Source organism: Plecotus auritus, assembly GCF_963455305.1.
Source record: "Plecotus auritus genome assembly, chromosome: 3".
NCBI lineage: Eukaryota > Metazoa > Chordata > Mammalia > Chiroptera > Vespertilionidae > Plecotus > Plecotus auritus.
In genome coordinates this window covers 87,490,465-87,512,580 of record NC_137772.1, presented here as the reverse complement: position 1 = coordinate 87,512,580, position 22,116 = coordinate 87,490,465, and the positions used below count along the sequence as shown (strand labels likewise).

Here is a 22,116-nt window from a genome sequence, read left to right as displayed (position 1 = left end):
TATCCATAATTTGTAAATTCTTTGTATTTCTTTACTTCATAGTAGTATTGTATTTTGGTTTTAGGAACAAAGAGGTTAACAAGAAGGTTAGCTACTAAAAAGAGTTTTCAATACAAATTATTGTAGTGTTTTCACAGATGGAGCCTAGCAAGTTGGTTCAATAGGACTTTGATGTTGAATATGTTCAGATATAGCATAGGTCAAAATCAAATTATAAACTTGGAAACAGGACTTTATAAATCCATCATGACATATATAGTGCTGTCCTTTAACACCATTACTATTATAGGAATTCACTTTTATCTTTATGATTTTTGTGCATGAAGTAATTTTTTAATAAAAATATTTACTTTTTAAAAAAGAAATCTATGTTCATTGTAGAAGAGCAAAAAATACATACAAATCCCCTAAAACATAATCCTCCCATACAAACTCATAATTGTCAACTTTTTGGTGTTAATCCTATCAGATTTTATAATATATATTTATTTTTTTATATGAACACATATTTCTTTTTTTAAATCGGGAGTCATTTGTGTTTTATAAGTTATTCTCACTTAGCCTATTACAAACTTATTAACATGGTGATAAATATTGTTATACATGATTATTTTATACTAGAGGCCCGTTGCATAAAGATTTGTGCAATAGGCCTTCCTTCCCCTGACTGCCGGCACCGGTTTTCCTCTGGCACCTGGGACCCGGGCCGCAGCAGAGCCAAGCCTTCAGCCTTCAGCGGAGCCAAGCCTTTAGCCTTCAGCGGAGCCAAGCCTTCAGCCTTCAGGCTTGACTCTGGCCACAGCAGAGCCAAGCCTTCAGCCTTCAGCGGAGACTTCCATCTTCAGTCTTTGCTCTGTGCCTGCCTGTGCAAATTAACCCGCCATTTTGCTGGGTTAATTTGCATATTCACTCCTGATTGGCTGGTGGGCATTGCGGAGGTACGGTCAATTTACATCTTTCTCTTTTATTAGTGTAGATAGGCATTAAGTTCATATATTTACCTATATAATATATATTTTACCAATTTTCCATTCTTGGATATTCAGGTTGTCTATTTTTAAATATATAAATAGTGCAATAAATATCTAACTACCAGCATTTTTGTGATTTTTAAAATTATATTCTTGGGGTACAATAGAACTGATGATTTTGGGGTTGGGAAATACAGAACTGGGGCTTCAACTGAGAAATATGGTATTAAGGGAAAAACTATATTATGGTTCAGGTCTTAGCACTAGGTGTTAACTTTGAGAAATTATTAACTACTTTGAACCTGCAGCAGGCTAGTTTGACCCTGAGAACATTGTGATCCTATTGCGTATTAAAGAATTTAGCAATAAAATTCCAGAACAATTATAACTTAATCGTTGGGAAGACCTAGTCAATCACGGGTGATTCCCTTCCCCCTGGGAACATTCTGCAGTATCTGAAGACATTTTTAGTTGTCATAACCAGGATAAAGAGGGTGTTACTAGTATCTAGTGGGTAAAGGCCAGGGATGCTGCTAAACGTTTTACAGTGCACAGGACAGCCCTCACAATTACCTTGCCACATATGTCAATAATGCTGCTGTTGAGAAACCCTGAACCAAAGCAACTTGTTTGTCAGAGCTGCAAGTCATTGGATTGTGAGCTCATTTGATAGTTTTGAATATTCTAAAATATGTATATTCTGTAATTTATAATTTTGAGTGGATTAGGAGCATTAAAAGCACATTTTAGATGGGCTACCACAGATGTAGCTGAGATATGTAACTGAGAAAAGCGTTTTTGAGACTGGTAAAGATCTTAACAATGTAACAACTTTAAAATATCTAAGGAAAATATACAGATTTCTCATGGGTTAGCTAACAATGAAATAAAAACTATCAGTCATAAAAATTATTTAAGAATTATTAGGCACCAACAATATTAAATAAAATTCTGACAATGCTATATACTGAAAAATTTGTTATTGATTAAACATTGATGAAGAATAAAATCTTTTTGTTATTCAACCCATGTTGATGGCCACAAAGAAAACAGAGTTTTAGATGAAATACTTAGTAAAACTCTCCGAAACCGGTTTGGCTCAATGGATGGAGCGTCGGCCTGCGGACTGAAGGGTCCCGGGTTCGATTCCGGTCAGGGGCATGTACCTTGGTTGCGGGCACATCCCCAGTGGGAGGTGTGCCGGAGGCAGCTGATCGATGTTTCTCTCTCATCGATGTTTCTAGCTCTCTATCCCTCTCCCTTCCTCTCTGTGAAATATCAATAAAATATATTTAAAAAAAAAAAAGAAATACTTAGTAAAATTCTATATGGACAAAAAGTTATTCACTCTAAAATAATCCTATCTAATAAAAGGGTAATATGCAAATTAACTGTCACTCTGTCAAAAAGATGGCAGTGCCTATAGTCACAAGATGGCGGCGCCCAGTCCTCTCAGCCCCGCTGGAGTCCCCAGTCCAGGGGGGGCGGCTGCTGAGAGCAGGCAGTGTGAGCAGCCTGGCGGAATGCTTGCTTCGTTGCTGCGCCCAGCTCGGGCCGGCCCCCCAGAGCTGGAGCGGACACGGACAGGGATGGGGGGCCGGCCCGCAGCCTCCACGGCTGAGCACAGGCCCAGAGAGGAGACGGCGGGCCCGCCTCCCACGGAAGCAGCGCAGGTCCCTCCCACCTCTTGCGGAATGGGCACAGGTCCCTCCAGGCTCCCGTGGAAACAGCGTGGGTCCCTCCTACCTCCTGTGGAATTGGCGCGGGTCCCTCCTGGCTCCTGTGGAAGCAGCGCGGTTCCCGATGTCGCGCTGTGGTTCCCGCCAGCACCCGCGGAAGCGGCGGGCGGCCTACTGCGCGTGATATCGAGCGATGGGCTACTAGTGCTTTAATAAAATGTACTGTATAAAAATTGGTAGTGGAATCCTTTGGCTTAATTTTTTTCTGAAAGCTAATTACTTGCTGAAAATTTATGAATGTTAATATTATTCTGATTACAATGTTTGCTTTCAGAATATCCACAGGGGCAAAATGTCCTATATTGCTCTTTGAGCATTTATCTTCTTTGTAAAATAGGAATAGTTACATTTGCTTTGCCTGCCTTTACCTTATAAAAAACTAGAGGCCCGGTGCACAAAATTCGCATACTCCGGGGGGCGGTGGGGAAGGTCCCTCATCCCAGATTATGAGAGGGTGCAGACCAGGCTGAGGGACCCCACCCATGCACGATCGAGGCCAGGGAGGGACGCAGGAGGTTGGCCAGCCAGGGAGAGACCACAGGAGGGCTCCAGGGTGTGTCCGGCCCGTCTCGCTCAGTCCCTATTGGCCAGACCTCAGCAGCAAGCTAATCTACCATTTGCAGTGTCTGCCCCCTGGTGGTCAGTGCACATCACAGCGACTGATCTAACGGTTGACTGTCAGCCCCCTGGTGGTCAGTGCATGTCATAGCGAGTGGTTGCGCGGCCTTAGCATATCATTAGCATATTATTAGCATATTATACTTTGGTTGACCAGACAACCGGACACATAGCATATTAGGCTTTTATTATATAGGATGATTAGCTAGCAATCATTTGGTTTTAAGTGACAGATATGTGCACAGAAAAATGCATTGATTGGTTCACAAAGGTGGGAGGTCCAATGGCTTCAGACCAGGCTAGGGGCAGGATGCTCAAATAGCTTAGGGCTTGGGCTCTCTCTGCTTTCCCCATGGTCTTCCTACTTTCCATTCTCCATTTATTAGATCTACTGTTTTTGTTCTGCTCATTTAAATGTCTGGCAGGCTTTTTTCAAATGGTAGCAGTGATAGCCTTTCAGACCAAGACTTTCATTGTCTTTACAGTTCACAGTGTCAGAAGAATAGAGAACATTTTTTCCTGTGAGCTCTGACAAACATCCTGGAGAGAACTTTTATGGGCACGTTCATGTGCCCATCTCTAAAATGTGGCCTGAGGGTGGAATGTTCTTGTGTAGGGTACTTACTTTTGGAGTTTTAGGTTTAGGAATAAAGGTTGGGATGAGTGGTATAAACTCTACTCAAACCAAATGGGGTGGGTTCTCCACTGGAGGGAGAGATTCTGTCAAAAGAAAGGGGAAAGCTCTGGCCGGTTTTGCTAAGTGGTTAGAGTGCCAGCCTGAGGACCAATGGGTCTGGGTTCGGTTTCCAGTCAAGGGTGTGCAGGCCTGATCCCAGTCCGGGTCCAGGTGTGTTCAGGAAGTAACTGATTGATCTATCTCTCTGGCATCTATGTTCTCTCTCTCTCTCCCCTCTCTCCCTTCCACTCTCTCTAAATATCAATGGGGGAAAAAAATCCTTGGGTGAGGATTAATAAAAAAAAATAAGTTAAAAAAAAAAGAAAGGAAGGGGAAAGAATATCAGGTATGTAAAACAAAACAGCTGTTCATTAAAATTACCTAAAAATCAAGTGAATAATGTCTAAATGGGTTTGGTCAAGATTAAGTGTTACATAAAAGATACTATTAATTATCTTGTATGTAGAAATTTTTCTATAAACCTTTAGATAAATCCCCTTAAATTAGGATTATTGTATGTGATAAAATCAAGCCTTGTTATTTTAAATGTGGTCTTAAATTTCATTTGGAAGGTTTTATCTTTTGGATTCTTTTCAGGTGTTTTTTTTTAAGTCCTCAAGGAGTGAGGATATTTTTTCCATTGAATTTTTTTTTTTTTTTTTTTTTTTTAGAGAGAGTGGAAGAGGGGTGGTGTTGTGGGAGATAGAGAGAGAGAGAGAAACATCGATATGAGAGAGACACATTGATTGGTTGCCTCCCACATGCACCCACACCGGGGTGGGGATTGGACTTTCAACCCAGGTATGTGCCCTTGACCGAAATCAACCAAGACCTCTGGTGCACAGGCTGACGCTGTAACCACTGAGACATAACAGCCAGGGCTAGAGTCTTTTCAGGGTTTTTAATTCTCAAGTACATAGCTTCATGCCTGAATAAAATATATAATTTAATTTATTGTTAGTAGCGTTTATGTGACAGTTTGTATACTGTACAGCAAGCATGTAAAACTCAAAGGCTAACGGGCCAAATAAACAAGGTGTAAGTTTATGTGGGTCACAAAAAACCAAAAGCTTCAATTTTCAAAGAAAGGTAGTTTTATTTCGATAGAGACATACTAAATAGAAAGGGCTGAAATAAATGAGTAATCATTAACATATTAATATTTTTCTTGAACATTGACTTATCAGACACTGAATAACTGCACAAATTAGTAAGCATAACACAAATGAACCTATTTTTTTTGTTCTCCGAAAGCAAAGTATTTCCTATTGCGTGCACTAAACAAGTCAGTCCAAGACTAATGACGTGGCAATCAGCTGCTAAAATATTTGCTGTTAGTATTAGTGGAAAGAAATGGTGCACCTGCGCGTAAGGCATGTAAGGGAAATGAATGCAACACAATTATTGTAATCAGTCATTAGCTAACGTTGTAGTTTGTTATTAATTATGTATAACAGGATATTGTAAAAATTAAGTTACAAAATTTTTATTTATTATCATTTTTTATGTCCGTTTACATATTTTATTATTTATTTTTAATACTTCAAGAAAAATGATCTTAATATAATAATGTTACATGCAATAAACATTAATATCTCAAGAAAAACAATTTTAAATATAATGTTACATGCAATGAACACCAATTATTCAAGAAAAACAATCTTAAATATAATATTACATGCAATAAACATTAATATTTCAAGAAAAAAAGGATTGTAAGTATAATAATATTACCAAAACTCTACCAAGATAGTATGATATCACAAAAGTTGTAGGAAATATTAAAAATCTGCAAATAACAGGATTACTTCTATTATATTCTAAAACTAGAGGCCCAGTGCACGAAATCCGTGCACTGGGAGGGGGTGTTCCTCAGCCCAGCCTGCACCCTCTCCAATCTGGGATCCCTCAGGGGATGTCCGACTGCTGGTTATTGGGCCTAAACCGGCAGTCAGATATCCCTCTCACAATCCGAGACTGCTGGCTCCCAACTGCTCTCCTGCCTGCCTGCTGGCCTGATTGCCCTTAACTGCTTCTACCTGCCAGCCTGATCGCCCTCTAACCACTCCTCTGCCAGCCTGATTAACGCCTAACTGCTCCCCTGACGACCTGATCGCCCCCAACTGCCCTCCCCTGCCGGCCTGATCATCCCTAACTGCCCTCCCCTGCAGGCCTGACCCCCCCTCCAACTGCCCTCCCCTGCAGGCCTGACTCCCCCCCCCCCAACTGCCCTTCCCTGCTGGCCTGGTTGCCCCTAACTGCCCTCCCCTACTGGCCCGGTTGCCTTCAACTGCCCTCCCCTGCCAGCCCAATCGTCCCCAACTGCCCTCCCCTGCTGGCCTGTTCGCCCCCAACTGCCCTCCCTTGCTGGCCATCTTGTGGTGGCCATCTTGTGACCACATGGGCGTGGCCATCTTGTGACCACATGGGGGTGGCAATCTTGCTACCAAATGGGGGTGGCCATCTTGTGCGAGGGCTTGATGGTCAATTTGCATATCACCTCTTCATTATATAGGATATTGTTTTTCTCTGGCTCTATTTTTGTTCATCAGTTTATGTTTTTCATTATATTCCACAAATGAGTGAGATAATGTGATATTTATCTTTCTCCAACTGGCTTATTTTGCTTAGCTTGATACTCTCCAGTTCTATACATGATGTTGCAAATGGTTAGAGTTCCTTCTTTTTTACAGCAGCATAGTATTCCATTGTGTAGATGTACCACTGTTTTTTAATCCACACATCTGCTGATGGGCACTTAGGCTGTTTCCAAATTTTAGCTATTATAAATTGTGCTGCTATGAACATAGGGGTGCACATATCCTTTCTGATTGGTGTTTCTGATTTCTTGGGATATATTTTTAGAAGAGGGATTACTGTGTCAAATGGAAATTCCATTTTTAATTTTTTGAGGAAACACCATACTGTTTTCCACAGTGGCTGTATCTGTCTGCATTCCCACCAGCACTGCAAAAGGGTTCCTTTTTCTCCTCATCATCTCCAGCTCTTGTCATTTGTTGATTTGTTGATGATAGCCATTCTGACAAGTGTGAGATGGTACCTCATTGTTGTTTTGATTTGCATCTCTCGAATGATGAGCATGTCTTCATATGTCTCGGCCTTCTTTATGTCCTCTTTCAAAAAGTTTCCATTTAGGTCCTTTGCCCATTTTTTGATTGGATTGTTTATCTTTTGTTAAGTTGTGTGATTATCCTGTAAATTTTGGAGATTAAACTGTTATCTGAGATAACATTGGCAAATATTTCTTTCATGCAGTGGGCTTTCTTGTTGTTTTGTTGATGGTTTCTTTTGCTGTGCAGAAGCTTTTTATTTTTATGTAGTCCCATTTGTTTATTTTCTCTTTAGTTTTTATTGCCCTAGGACAGTGGTCGGCAAACTGCGGCTCGCAAGCCACATGCGGCTTGTGAGCCGCGGTTTGCCGCTCTGTTGACTAATGAGTTTGCCGACCACTGCCTTAGGGAAAAACACTTAAAAAACATTTTAATAATATAATAATGTCTTTAACCTGAAGTCAAAACTTCTGGGTAAGGGTAATGCCTTACGCAGTGGTCGGCAAACTTATTAGTCAACAGAGCAGCAAACAGTGGCTTGCGAGCCGCAGTTTGCCGACCACTGCCCTAGGAGCTGTACTGGTGAAGATATTTCTATGACACAGACACGTGTCTGATATTTTGCTTCCTATAGATTCTTCTAAGATTTTTATGGTTTCCCGTCTAAGTCCTTTATCCATTTTGAGTTTATTTTTATGTATGGTGTAAGTTGGTGGTGTAGTTTCATTTTTTTGCATGCATGTGTCCAATTTTCCCAGCACCATTTATTGAAGAGACTGTCTTGTCTCCATTGTATGCTTTTGCCTCCTTTGTCAAATATTAATTGAGCATAATGGCTTGGGTTGATTTCTGGGTTCTCTGTTCTGTTCCATTCGCCTGTATGTCTGTTCTTGTGTCAACATCAGGCAGTTCTGAGAACAGTGGCTTTGTATTATAGATTGATATCTGTTATTGTGATCCCTCCAACTTTGTTCTTTTTTTCTTAGGATTGCTGGCAGCTATTCAGGCTTTTTTTTATTTTTTTTATTCCAGATGATTTTTTGGAGAGTTTGTTCTAGGTCTGTGAAATATACCATTGGTATCTTAACGGGGATTGCATTGAACCTATAGCTTGCTTTGGGTAGTATGGACATTTTAATGATGTTGATTCTACCAATCCATGAACACGGTATGTTCTTCCATTTGTTTATGTCTTCCTCTGTCTCTTTTTTCAACATCCTGTAGTTTTCAGAGTCTAGGTCTTTTACCTCCTTAGTTAAGTTTATTCCTAGATATCTTAATTTTTTTGGTGCAATGGTAAATGAAACTGTTTTTTTTTAGTTCCTCTTTCTGTGAGTTCATTATTGTTGTATACAAAAGCCATAGATTTCTGGGTGTTAATTTTGTATCCTGCTACATTGCTGAATTCATTTATTAAGTCTAGTAGTTTTTTGATGGAGTCTTTGGGATTTTCTATGTACAATATCATGTCATCTGCAAATAATGACAATCTTACTTCCTCTTTTCCTATTTGGATGCCTTTTGTTTCTTCTTCTTGTCTAATTGCTATTGCTAGCACTTCCAGCACTATGTTGAACAGCAGTGGTGAAGTGGGCATCCCTGTCTTGTTTCTATTCTTAGGGGAAATGGTTTTAATTTTTGCCCATTGAGTATGATGTTGGCTGTAGGTTTGTCATATATGGCCTTTATCATATTGAGATATGCTCCCTCTATTCCACCTTAGCTGAGAGTTTTTATCAAGAAAGGGTGTCGGATTTTGTCGAATGCTTTCTCTGCATCAATTGATCTGATGATGTGATATTTGTCTTTCAGTTTATTTATGTGATGTATCACATTTATTGATTTATAAATATTGTACCAGCCTTGCATCCCTGGGATAAATCCTACTTGATCATGGTGTATGATCTTTTTAATGTATTGCTGGATGCGATTTGCTAATATTTTGTTGAGTATTTTAGCATCTAAGTTTATGAGGGATATTTGCCTTTAATTCTCTTTCTTTGTAGTGTCTTTATCTGGTTTTGGAATTAGGATAATGCTGGCCTCATAAAAAGAGTTTGGGAGTGTTACTTTCTCTTGGATTTTCTGAAATAGTTTGAGGAATATAGGTGTTAGTTCTTCTTTGAATGTTTGGAAAAACTCCCCTGTGAAGCCATCTGGATTTGGGCTTTTGTTTGCTCCGAGTTTTTGATTGCTGCTTCTATTTCATTGGTTGGTTTGGCCTATTCAGGTTTTTTAACTCTTCCTGATTCAGTTTTGTAAGGTTGTATTTTTCAAGGAATTTGTCTATTTCATCCACATTGTCCAGCTTGTTGACTTGTTCATAGTACTTTCTTACAATCCTTTGTATTTCTGTGATGTCAGTGGTTACTTCTTCACTTTTGTTTCTGATTTTATTTATTTGGGTTCTCTCATGGTTTATCAATTTTTTTTTTTATCCTTTCAAAGAACCAGCTCTTGGTTTCATTGATTTTTTTGGTATTTTTTTTTAGTCTCTATGTTATTTATTTTTGCTCTAATCTTTATTATATCCTCCCTTATACTTACTCTGGGCTTTTCTTGTTGTTCTCTTTCTAGTTCTTTCATTTGTAGGGTTAAATAGTTTATTGCTGATTTTTCATGTTTTCTTAGGTATGCCTGTAGTGCTATGAACTTCCGTCTCAGACTGCTTTTTCTGTGTCTCCGAGATTTGGGTTTGTTGTGTGTTTATTTTCATTTGTTTCCAGGGAGTTTTTTATTTCTTTCTTGATCTCATTGATAACCCATTCATTTTTTAATAACATGCTATTTAGCCTCTATATGTTTGAATGTTTTGGGGTGTTTTTACTGTAGTTGATTTCTAATTTCATTCCACTGTGATCTGTGAAGGTGCTTGATATGATTTCAGTCTTCCTGAACTTGTAGAAACTTGTTTTGTATCCTGACATGTGGTCTATCTTTGTGAATGATCCATGTGCACTTGAGAAGAATGTATACTCTGCTGCTTTGGGGTGAATTGTTCTATAAATGTCTATTAAATCCATCTGATCCAGTGTGTTCTTTAGAGTCTCTGTTTCCTTGTTACGTTTTTATCTGGAAGATCTATTCAGTGAAATCAGAGTAGTGTTAAAGTCCCCTACTATGACTGTATTTTTGTCAATCTCTCTGTTAAAGTCCTCTAGAAGTTTTTTTATATTTAGGTGCACCTATATTGCTTGCATATATGTTGGATCGATCCCTTTAGTATTTTATAGTGACCTTTGTTGTCTCTTGTGATGGCCTTCATTTTAAAGTCTATTTTGTTGGATATTAGTATTGCTACTCCAGCTTTTTTTTTTTATTTTCCATTTGCATGCAAAATTTTTTTCCATCCCTTCACTCTCATCCTGTGTGTCTTTTGTTTTGAGGTGGGTCTCTTGTAGACAGCATATAGTTGCGTCATGTTTTTGTATCAATTCAGCTACCCTATGCCTTTTGATTGGAGCATTTACATTTAGGGTTATTATTGAGAGGTACTTATTTATAGCCATTTTAATTCCATATGGCTAGGTTTCTCGCTCTGTTTTTTTTTCCTCAGCAATTCCTTACAGCAATTCCTTTGCATTTCTTGTAATGCTGTCTTGGTGATGATGAACTCCTTTAGACTTTTTTTCTTTTCTTTTCTCTTCTTTTCTTTTCTCTTCTTTTCTTTTCTCTTCTTTTCTTTTCTCTTCTCTTCTCTTCTTTTCTCTTCTTCTTCTTCTTCTTCTTCTTCTTCTTCTTCTTCTTCTTCTTCTTCTTCTTCTCCTTCTCCTTCTTCTTCTCCTTCTTCTCCTTCTTCTCCTTCTTCTTCTCCTTCTCCTTCTCCTTCTCCTTCTCCTTCTCCTCCTTCTCCTTCTCCTTCTCCTTCTCCTTCTCCTTCTCCTTCTCCTTCTCCTTCTCCTTCTCCTTCTCCTTCTCCTTCTCCTTCTCCTCCTCCTCCTCCTCCTCCCCCTCCCCCTCCCCCTCCCCCTCCCCCTCCCCTCCCCCTCCCCCTCCCCCTCCCCCTCCCCCTCCCCCTCCCCCTCCCCCTCCCTCTCCCTCTCCCTCTCCCTCTTCTTCGAAGCTCTTTATTTGACCATCTATTTTGAATGATAGCCTTGCTCGATATAGTAATCTTGGTCTCAGATCCTTGCTTTCCATTACCTTGAGTACTTCATGCCATTCCCTTTTGGCCTGTAGAGTTTCTGATGAGCAATCAGTGTTAGCCTTATGGGAACATCTTTGTAGGTAACAGTTTTCTTTTCTTTTGCTGCCTTTAAGATTCTCTCTTTCTTTACTTTTTGGCATTTTAATTATGATGTGTCTGGCTGTGGGTCTGTTTGAGTTCATCTTGTTTGGGGCTCTCTGTGCCTCCTGAACTTGTGTGACTTTTCCCTTTACCAGGTAGGGAAGTTTTCTGCCATATTTCTTCAAACACCTTCTCTATTCCTTTCTCCCTTTTTGCCTCTTCTGGCACTGATGCTATTCTAATATTGTTACATTTCACATTGTCCCACAGCTCCCTTAAGCTGTCCTCCTGTTTTTATTTATTTTTTTCTTTTTGGTTCTCTGATTGAGTGATATTTTCCACTCTGTCTTCTAATTCACTGATTCAGTCCTCATCTTCCCCTAATCTGCTGTATATTCCTTCCAATGTGTTTTTTGTGTTATGTCATTATTTATCTTAGACTGTTCTTTTTTCATAGTTACTATACCTTTTTTTCATACTGTTGAGCATTTTTACCATGATTACTCTGAACTCTGTTTCATATAAATTTTTTATCTCTGTTTTATTTATCTCTTCTTCTGGAGAATTCTCCAGTTCTTTCATTTGATGGTTGTTTCTTTGTCTCCTCATTCTGGTTATCTGTTTGGGTTTGTGACTATTTTTTGACTATTTTTTAGATAGATTCTCCACACCTCTCAATCTCTAGTGCAGGACAGTATTAAAGTCTATTTCTGACTAATTGGATCAGGCAAAGACTCAAAGCCTTCAGAGACTACCTCTGTCAACAGACTAATAGGATTCTGACTTGAATAGCCCCAGGCAATCATCCTCAGGTGTGGTGAGAGTTTTTTTTCCAACAGGGTGGGACAGTTTCTTCTCCCTAGAGGCTAATTGTTACTTTTAATCTCGTAAGTGTCCTTAGGGCAAGGTGTTTTCCAGTAGGGTGTGTCAATTGTCTTTCCCCCAGGCAAGGCAAATGTGTACATGGGAAAGATGTCCTCCACTGTGTGTGGGAATGACTCATCCCAGGAAACTTGGAGTGTCTCCCTTCTGAGCTCTATCTCCTGAGTCCCCAGTTCTGGGTTCTGTTTTCACAGCTCTATTCCACTTCACCCTCCCTCTGCCAAAGCACAAGGTGGGTGGCTCCACAGGAGTTTTTATGTATTGGCCCTTCAGGCGGGTGCCCGAACTTTCAGTTGCCACTCCATGGCAGACAGCACCCTGCTGCTTTTCACAGCTAGATGTTATGTGGGTACTCTCCTCAGATTTGGTGCTCTCTGTGGGGAGTCCAGCTTGGGGATTAGATCCGAAGTTCTTAGTGGCACCCTTTCCCCTCCCTTCCCCCCCCCCCCACACACACAGCTGAGATATCTCTCTGGAACTTCAGTTGCTGTCTGTGGGTGCCAGGCCAGCCCTTTTGCACCTCTGCCCTTCCTACCAGTCTCTATGGGGTCTCCACTTTTGGTCCTTGGGTGTCAGGGTTCTCTCCTGTGAGTTTTCTGTTAATTATTCAGGACGTCTTTTCATATTTCAGTTGTAATTCCAGTTTGTTTGTGGGAGCATGTCCATGTAGCATCCATCTACTCTGCCGCCATCTAAGCAACCTTAAATTTTTATTAAAATGTTTCTTACATAGTGTTATATTGGCTGGGCCACATGTGGCCTGCAGGCCCATCAGTTTTACATGCTTGCTGAACAGGGATTTATTTAATCTGAGTTATGTGTGGTTGCTTTTTTGTGTTACTTGTAATAAATGTAATTAAATGTTAAGCAGCATATTCTAGAAAAAAATTTACCTTTTTATTAGCAACTTTTTCTTTTATTATATTTTAGTTACTCTAACAATTTCCATTTTGAGTATTTTGTGTTATTAAAATCTTAAAAATATTATTGCACTTAATCAAAATAGTTTATTTGTAAAAAGGCATACAGTATTTCCTCTGCCTAAGTTATGCTACCTGTTGTGTTATAAGTATATTCATTTCCCTTTAGATTAATACTTATTTAACTGAATTTATGCATAATTTTATACTTGTATAAAATGCTACTGTTTACAAAGCAAAAAAAAATGAATTTTTAGTTCATTTAAACAAATACTTTACAAATGGCTTGACTTCTGAGCATATTGAAGATGGGCTGTTCATAGAAAATCATGAACCAGAGATAATTAAGAAAACAATTTAATTTAAAACTATAATAATTTACTTATTTATTCATTTGTCAAACATTTATTTAATGCCTGCTTGATCTGAGGTATTGTTTTTGCCACAGAGGTGATTAACATATAGGCCCTGCCCACAAAATGCTATTGTTTTTATAGATTGAGCACTGATCTTTAAACACTTTCTCAGAAAAGTTGCTATAAAAAAGGCAACAGTTTTCCTTTTGAATGTTGATTGCATACTTACCCAGAGATCTCCAGTGTTCAAGTTCTTAGTTTTTTATTTGCTTGTTTGGTAATTGTTTTTCATTTCTTTTTAAAATTTGTTTATGTGTTTGTTTTGCTACATGAGTAAATTTGGAGAATAGGAGTAAAATAATAGATCTCAGCCACATAGGTCATGAATTTTATTTTAATATCCTTCGTATGACAGTATATATACTAGTACACACACACACACACACACACACACACACACACACACACACACACTGAGTGGCCAGATTATTATGAACGCATAATAATCTGGCTACTCAGTGTGTGTGTGTGTGTGTGTGTGTGTGTGTGTGTATTAGAGGCCCGGTGCATGAATTCGTGCATGGGTGGGGTCTGGCCAGCCTGGCCAGGGGGAGGGGACATGGGCAGTTGGTAGGACTGCCTGTTGGTCAAACTCCTGGTCGAGGGGACAATTTGCATATTAGCTTTTTATTATATAGGATATACACTGAGTGGCCAGATTATTATGCGTTCAGAGATCATAATAATCTGGCCACTCAGTGTATATATACTAGAGGCCCAGTGCACGAAATTCGTGCACTTGGGGGGGGTCCCCCAGCCCAGCCTGCACCCTCTCGCAGTCTGGGAGCCCTCAGGGGATGTCTGACTGACAGCTTAGGCCTGCTCCCCCATCAGGGAGCGGTCCAAAGCTGTCAGTCAGACATCCTTAGCATTGCCGTGGAGGCAGGAGAGGCTCCCACTACTGCCGCTGCACTTGCCAGCTGTGAGCTGAGCTTCTGGCTGAACAGTGCTTGCCCTGTGGGAGCGCACTGACCACCAGGGGGCAGCTCCTGCGTTGAACATATGCCCCCTGGTGGTCAGTGCATGTCATAGTCACCAGTCGTTCCACTGTTGGGCCGAAACTGGCTCTCCGACATCCCCCGAGGGTTCCTGGATTATGAGAGAGCACAGGCCAGGTCGAGAGACCCTATTGGTGCACGATCGGGGCCGGGGAGGGATGCGGGACATTGGCCAGCTGGGAATGGACCGTGGGAGGGCTCCAGGGCGTGTCTGGCCCATCTCACTCAGTCCTGATAGGCCGGACCCCAGCAGCAAGCTAACCTACCGGTTGGAGCATCTGCCCCCTGGTGGTCAGTGCATGGCATAGCAAGCAGTTTAGTGGCCTTAGCATATCATTAACATATTATGCTCTGATTGATTGAATGGCTGACCAGACGACCAGACACTTAGCATATTAGGCTTTTATTATATAGGACTAGTGGCCCGGTGCACGAAATTCGTGCATATTAAAAGGGGATTAATTAGAGGAAATAATATTGCTATTTGCCCTTTCTCTATAATAAAAGTGTCAGAGATGAAAGAAAATTAGTAAATTGTATATGAAAAACTTCCTCCTGTCAGAGTCTGGGGCACACCACGGGACCCAGAGTCAAGTCCCCGCCCACCCATGTGCGCCTCAAAATCGCATGAGACCCACACCCGCTGGCCCCCCTCCCATTGGGATAGATCCAGACCTGGCTAGTCCCACCCTTGTCAAGCCCCGCCAGGCAGGGAATGTAGCCTCAGGTCCCCTGGCCCGGTGCCAGGACGGGGGGTGTGGCCTGAGGTCCCCCAGCCCATACCGGGATGGGGGACGTGCCTTGAGGTCCCCCGTCAAGCCCCGCCAGGTGTGGGACATGGCCTGAGATCCCCTGTCAAGCCCCGCTGGGTGGGGGGCATGGTCTGAGGTCCCCCGTTAATCCCCGCCAGGCAGGGGTGGCACAGCCTCAGGTCCCCCAGCCTGGCACCAGGCGGGGGGAAGAGCCTCAGGTCCCCTGTCAAACCCCGCCAGGCAGGGGAGCGCAGCCTCAGGTCCCCTGGCTCAGTGCTGGGGTAGGGGGTGCGGTCTGAGGTCCTCCGGCCTGGTGCCGGGGTTGGGGGCATGGCCTGAGGTCCCCCGGCCTGGTGCTGGGGCCGGGGGAGCAGCCTGAGATCCCCTAGCCCAGCACCAGGATGGGAAAGTGCACCTTGAGGTCCCCCATCAAGCTCGCTGGGTGGGGGGCGTGGCCTGAGGTCCCCTGTCAAGCCCTGCCAGGTGGGGTGTGTGACCTGAGGTCCCCGGCCTGGCGCTGGGGTGGAGGGAGCAGCCTGAGGTCCCCTAGCCCAGCACCAGGATGGGAAAGTGCACCTTGAGGTCCCCTGTCAAGCCCTGCCAAGTTGGGGGTGTGGCCTGAAGTCCCCTGTCAAGCCCTGCCGGGTGTGGAAAGCGGCCTGAGGTCCCCTGTCAAGCCCCACGGGGGTGGGGGAGGGTGTAGCCTCAGGTCCCTGCTGATTGCTTGTTAAGTCTCTTTATGGGAACTTGGCCTCAGCTGTGGGTGCAGCCATCTTTGTGACGTAGTGATGGTTAATTAGCATATTCCCTCTTTATTAGATAGGATAGGATAGTGTGTGCTAAGTTCCTCATGAGTGTTTCCTTAAAACTTCAAAGTCAAGAAAAACCCCACAAAAAAACAAACTTTTTTTTCACTTGTCTTCTAAAAGGATTTTGCAAATATGTATCTCTTTGAACATTTTTAGGTTGATGTCTAAAAATGTTCCTGATAAGAATAAATACTTGCAGAGGATAATGTTTCCAGTGTGTTATAAATATTGACATTTAAAAGAACTGTTACAGTCCTTTTTAAAGTATATCTTTTAAATAGAATCAGAATATCCCAGTAATTTATTAGCTAGGATCTCTATTTTGAAAATAGATGGAAAGCTCTTCTTTAACTGCCAGAAAATATACATTATTTTTATCTCCTGAATTTGTATTTTAACTATGCTTCTCATAATTTCAATGTAATGTATTTTTATTCTTGAAAGTTATATTTTTATCATACATTTCTGCAACAAAAAATGTTTAAATGTTAAACTGTTTCTATCATTACATTTATTAGAGCACATTGTTCACAAGAACATCAAGAGGTTCCAAATTTTCATAAAAACTAAAATTTGGTAGAAACATACCTGTCGATGACATGAATGGTTGAATATTAATTATTGTGAAAAATTTTTATGTAGTAATAACACTCAATTCTTTGCATACTTTGTTATAATACTATGTTGATTTACTATAAAAATGTTACTTTTAATGGTCTATCAACTGACAACTTTATTTCAGTCTATTTCAAATATGTAGGTAATAAAGAATCAGAAACCACTTGACTTGCATCACTTTTTGAATCACTACATTAGGGAGGTTCACTAAAAAGACTTTAACAAAATGTATCAAATGGCTATGGTTACTTTCTCACCTAGAGGCTGCTGTTTAATCTAATGTCCACAGAAAATGATGATAAAATAAAACCATTACTGTAGAGGAGACATAATAATTGTAATATAGTATGAGAAATGTTATTACAGAAAAGGAACCAGATATTATACTAGCAGAAAGACGGAAATGGAGTGATCAATTCTTGTGGGAGGTGGAAATTGTGCAAAAGGAAAAATTAGGGAAGGTTCAATGGGGAGGTGAAAATATTTGAGGGGTATTTGTGTGAAGGGAAAGTGGTGTGAGAGATTTGAAGGGCCTTCTAGGCTGAGGAAATAAATAATCAGTCACTGAGAAAGGAATACAAGAGGTAGAGCTGTTTAGAGATGGCTGGACAGTACACAACAGAGAATATAGTTTTCTGTTTTTCTCATGTTAAAGTTGAGGTGTCTCTAATATCTAAGTAAAATGTCCAGTAGTTTATTGACAGATATGGAATTCAGGAGAGAGGTAGACGTTTAACCCTTTAATAATAGTGTCAGAGTTGGGCCATTTGCATATGGAAAGTGTAGCATGGTAACAGAAGATGGCCCAGAACAGCAAGGACTGAGGCAGGGAGGGCAAATGCCTCACCCATATGAATGTCATTTTCCTCTTTGCCTGCAGTAGCAGGCATGGCTAATTGATCACTACCCTATTTCTTTCTTTTTTAAAATATGTATTTATTGATTTCAGAAAGAGGAAGGGAAAGGGAGAGAGGGATAGAAAAATCAATGATGAGAATCATCGTTTGGCTGCCTCCTGCACATCCCCTACTGGAGATTGATCTGCAACCAGGGCATGTGCCTGACCGGGATTCAAACTGTAACCTCATATTTCATGGGTCAATGCTCAACTACTGATTGACAACAACTGGGCTGCCCTACTTCTCAATGAGTCCAATTTCCATTCTGATTTCTTCTTTGGATTTTTTTTTGTTGTTGTTGTTAATCCTCACCTGAGGATATTTTTCCATTGATTTTTAGAGAGAGTAGAAGGGAGGGATGGAGGAGGAGGAGGAGGAGAGAGAGAAAAACATCGGTAAGGGAGACACACATCCATTAGTTGCCTCTAGCATGCACCATGACCTGGACCAGGGATCGAACCTGCAATGGTACATGCCCTTTACTGGGAATTGAATCTACGACCCTTTGGTGCCTGGGTTGATGCTCTAACTACTGAGCAACACCAGCCAGGGCTCTTTTTTGGATTTTTAAAGAAGCCTGTTGCTTGATATCTGAATGTTTAGAGACTTTCTAGTTGTTTCCAGATCTTTCTGTTACTGATTCCATTTTGATCAGAGAACATACTTTGTATGATTTTAGTCCTTTGAAATTTAATAATTCTTGCTTTATGGTCCAGTCTGTGATCTGTTTTGGTGACTGTTCCATGAACAATTAAAGAGAATATGTATTCTGCTCTTGTTGAGTAGAGTGTTCTATAAAAGGTCATTTAGGTTGAGTGGCTAATAGTGTTTTCATATCCTCTCTATTCTTACTTCTATTCTTAATCTTAGCCAAAAGGTTAAGAAGTGATTGTCTTTACTTCCCTATACTTCTGTTTTCTCCACGCCACACTCTTCTGTCAACACTAAGAGAAGTATCCTATATAATAAAAGCCTAATATGCTAAGTGTCCGGTCATTCATTCAATCAATCAAAGTGTAATATGCTAATGATATGCTAAGACTGCTCAACCATTTGCTATGATGTTCTCTGATCACCAGGGGGCAGACAGTTGACCAGTCGAGCAGTTGCTATAACGTGCACTGACCACCAAGGGGCAGACACTCCTACTGGTAGGTTAGCTTGCTGCTGGGGTCCAACCGATCGGGACTGAGTGAGACCAGCCAGACACGCCCTAGAGCCCTTCTGTGGTCCCTCCCTGGCTGGCCAACCTCCTGCGTCCCTCCCTGGCCCTGATTGTGCACGGGTGGGGTCCCCCGGCCTAGCCTGCACCCTCTCTCAATCCAGGGCCCCTCAGGGGATGTCAGAGACCCGGTTTTGGCCCTGTCCAGCAGGCCAGTCTGAGGGACCCCACTGGTCCACGAATTCGTGCACCGGGTCTCTAGTATTAATATATTAATCCAAATCAGTGGTCAGCAAACCGCGGCTCGTGAGCCACATGCGGCTCTTTGGCCCCTTGAGTGTGGCTCTTCCACAAAATACCATGGCCTGGGCAAGTCTATTTTGAAGAAGTGGCATTAGAAGAAGTTTAAGTTTAAAAAATTTGGCTCTCAAAAGAAATTTCAGTCGTTGTACTGTTGATATTTGGCTCTGTTGACTAATGAGTTTGCCGTCCACTGATCCAAATGATTTTGGATTTGTTGATTTCTACTTTTACTTCTGCCAGTTTCTGGTTCATGCTTATTCTTCAGTGCCCTCTTGGCCAGGTCACCACCATAAGTTTGCTGTGTTCCTTCACAGAGTCACAGCTCCTTTTAGGAAACTTTCTAAATATACCTCCTCTGCTTGCTCTTTCCCTTGTGCCTCCAGGCTTAGGGTGGTAGTTGCTTTCTATTACTGCTAGTCCCATTCTTGTTGGTTTTCCTAAGCTCTGCCCAGACCTGCATACATAGTTCCTTTATTATACTGTCCTCAGTTTCTCAGTTTGAATGTACCATCTGTTTGAAAAAATGGATATGTTTAGGATAAGCATTTCAGTCAGTGGGAAAATCCAGTTCAAAAGCCTGAAATCAATATGTGTCTGACATGTTTAAGGAATAGTGAGGCTGAAGTAGACTAAGTGAGGAGGACACTAGGAGGAAATGAAATTAGAGAGGAAATGGGGGAGCCTCATCAGAATAGCCTTTTAGGCCATTGCAAAGACTGGAGGGTTGACCAGAGGACTGACGTTACTTGATTCCTATTTTATTATGATCACTGTTGCTACTCTGTTGAGAATAAACTGTAGGGTGCAAGGGTTGAAACAGGAGATCTATGAGGAGGTGAGAGAGAATGCTGTTTAAATGAGAAAATGATTTAACTAGTAAACCTCTAACTTGCGTCAGCATTGTGGTGGTAGAGGATGTGGTGAAAAGTGGATGATACTAGATATATCTTAAAGAGCGATTAAATGGGATTTTCTGATGGAGTATGAGAGAGAAAAGCTAAGAATAGCTGCAAGAGCCCTGGCCATTGTGGTTCAGTTGTTAGAGCATCGGCCAGGCCACTGAAGGGTTGCAGGTTCAATTCCAGGTCAGGGCACATCCAACTGATTCACACCAACTGATTCACACCAACTTCTCAAGTCATCATTCAAAGATGACTTGAGAAGTCAGAGTGAGAATCATTGATTGGCTGCCTCTTGAACTGAAAATAGAGGAGATGAGGGAGCAAGGAGGAGAGGAAAAGGGGATGGAGAGTGAGGTGGAATCTCCTATTGTGAGTCTTGACAGGAGACAGGGCTCTGAGTCCACTCTAGAAATCACAGGGACCTGCCTCTTGGCAGCGAGGCTGTGGACAGTAACTTAGGTTTGGCTAATTAAATGCCCCTACCCATGACTGAATCATGAGGGAGTTACACAGAGGCTGCAGGAGCAGTTCGCTTATGGCAATGTTCTTAGAAGAAGATGCTTCTGAAGACTTTAGAATCATGATTTCTGCAGCTTAAGATAGTGTTTTTACAACTTTTTTACAGGTTTGAAAAATATCAAACTAAAATAGGAAAAAGTTGTCCTCTGCTCCTGGTGTCTCATGGTGGATTTAGTATTGCCAGGGGCAGTATCTCAGTGTGTTTCTCCTGGGAAGTGACTTTGTCTGTGTTTCCTGTTGCCTTCCTGCTGTGCTTTGGACTAGTTTCTGAGCCTAGGTCTCTTCAGTGACCCATGATTCTGTGAGTTATTTCATATGATTGCTGTAACAGAACCTTTTTTTTAAAAAAAATATTTTATTGATATTTTACAGAGAGGAAGGGACAGGGATAGAGAGTCAGAAACATCAATGAGAGAGAAACATTGATCAGCTGCCTCCTGCACACCCCCTACTGGGGATGTGCCCACAACCAAGGTACATGCCCTTGATCGGAATCAAACCAGGGACCCTTGAGTCTGCAGGCAGATGCTCTATCCACTGAGCCAAACTGGTTAGGGCTGTAACAGAACCTTTTACTAAGCTACTTTGAGATGGCGTTTCTGTTACAGTAGTTATATGAAGGAGATCACAGAAACCATGGTTACTTAGAGTCAAGATTAGATGAAATATCATAAATAATGTATGTATAGCCCTAGCTGGTTTGGCTCAGTGGATAGAGCATCCACCCACAGGCTGAAGTGACCTGGGTTTGATTCTGGTTAAGGGCATGTACCTCGATTGCAGGCTCTACCCTGCTCAGGGCATGTGTAGGAGGCAACCAATTGATGTGTCTCTCTCACATCAGTGTTTCTCTCTCTGTCTCTCCCCCTCCCTTCCACTCTCTATCCTATATAATAAGAGAGGACTATGCTAATTATCCATTACGCCCTGAGGCATGATGACCAACCGCATAAAGACCAGATCACGGATCTGCAGGAGGGTGGGACAGCGAACTACAAGCGGGGCGGCAGGGGAGAGCTACAGGAGGGGGCAGGGCAGCAAGATATGAGGGGGGCGGAGGGAGCCCCAGGAGGGTGGAGCAGCGAGCTAGGAGCATCAGAGGGCTACCAGCGGCGGTGGGCAGGTGGCCAGCTGAGGCAAGTGGCAGCAAGCTACTCTCGCACGTATTCCTGCACAGGGCTACTAGCCTTAAATAAATAAATAACGTATCTATAACAATATTTGCCAAATAGCCAGTACTCAATAAGTTCTCAGCTGATTAGACTAGTTCAGAGGAAAATTCTTTTGATTTGTACAAGTGAACTCTAAATATACATCTTCTGTATCAGAAAGTATACTTGGGTTTTGCACAGTGTTTCTACATTTCTGTCAATTTACAACATACCTGTAATACATTTATTCATCTACTAAAACTATTTTCCCCACAGATTTACAGAATTTTTATTTGTAAAATCTGTCTCATGGGATTATTTTGGGAATGTGTGAAGTACTTAGAAGATAGTAATCATTTATCAAGTGTTGACTGTTGTTATTATTACCATGATTTAAGGCCTTAGTCTCCAGGATATCTTACTGGCTCAAAACCCGGCAGTGTGAAAAGATGTGTCACAGCTTCTTTTACTGAGTCTTTGAG

General features: G+C 41.6%; 1 protein-coding gene across 1 annotated transcript in view; it reads left to right on the top strand.

Moving 5' to 3' along the window:
* VWA8 (von Willebrand factor A domain containing 8) overlaps window positions 1–22,116 on the top strand; it is a 407,937-nt gene that overhangs the window by 3,056 nt on the left and 382,765 nt on the right. The window lies entirely within an intron of this gene.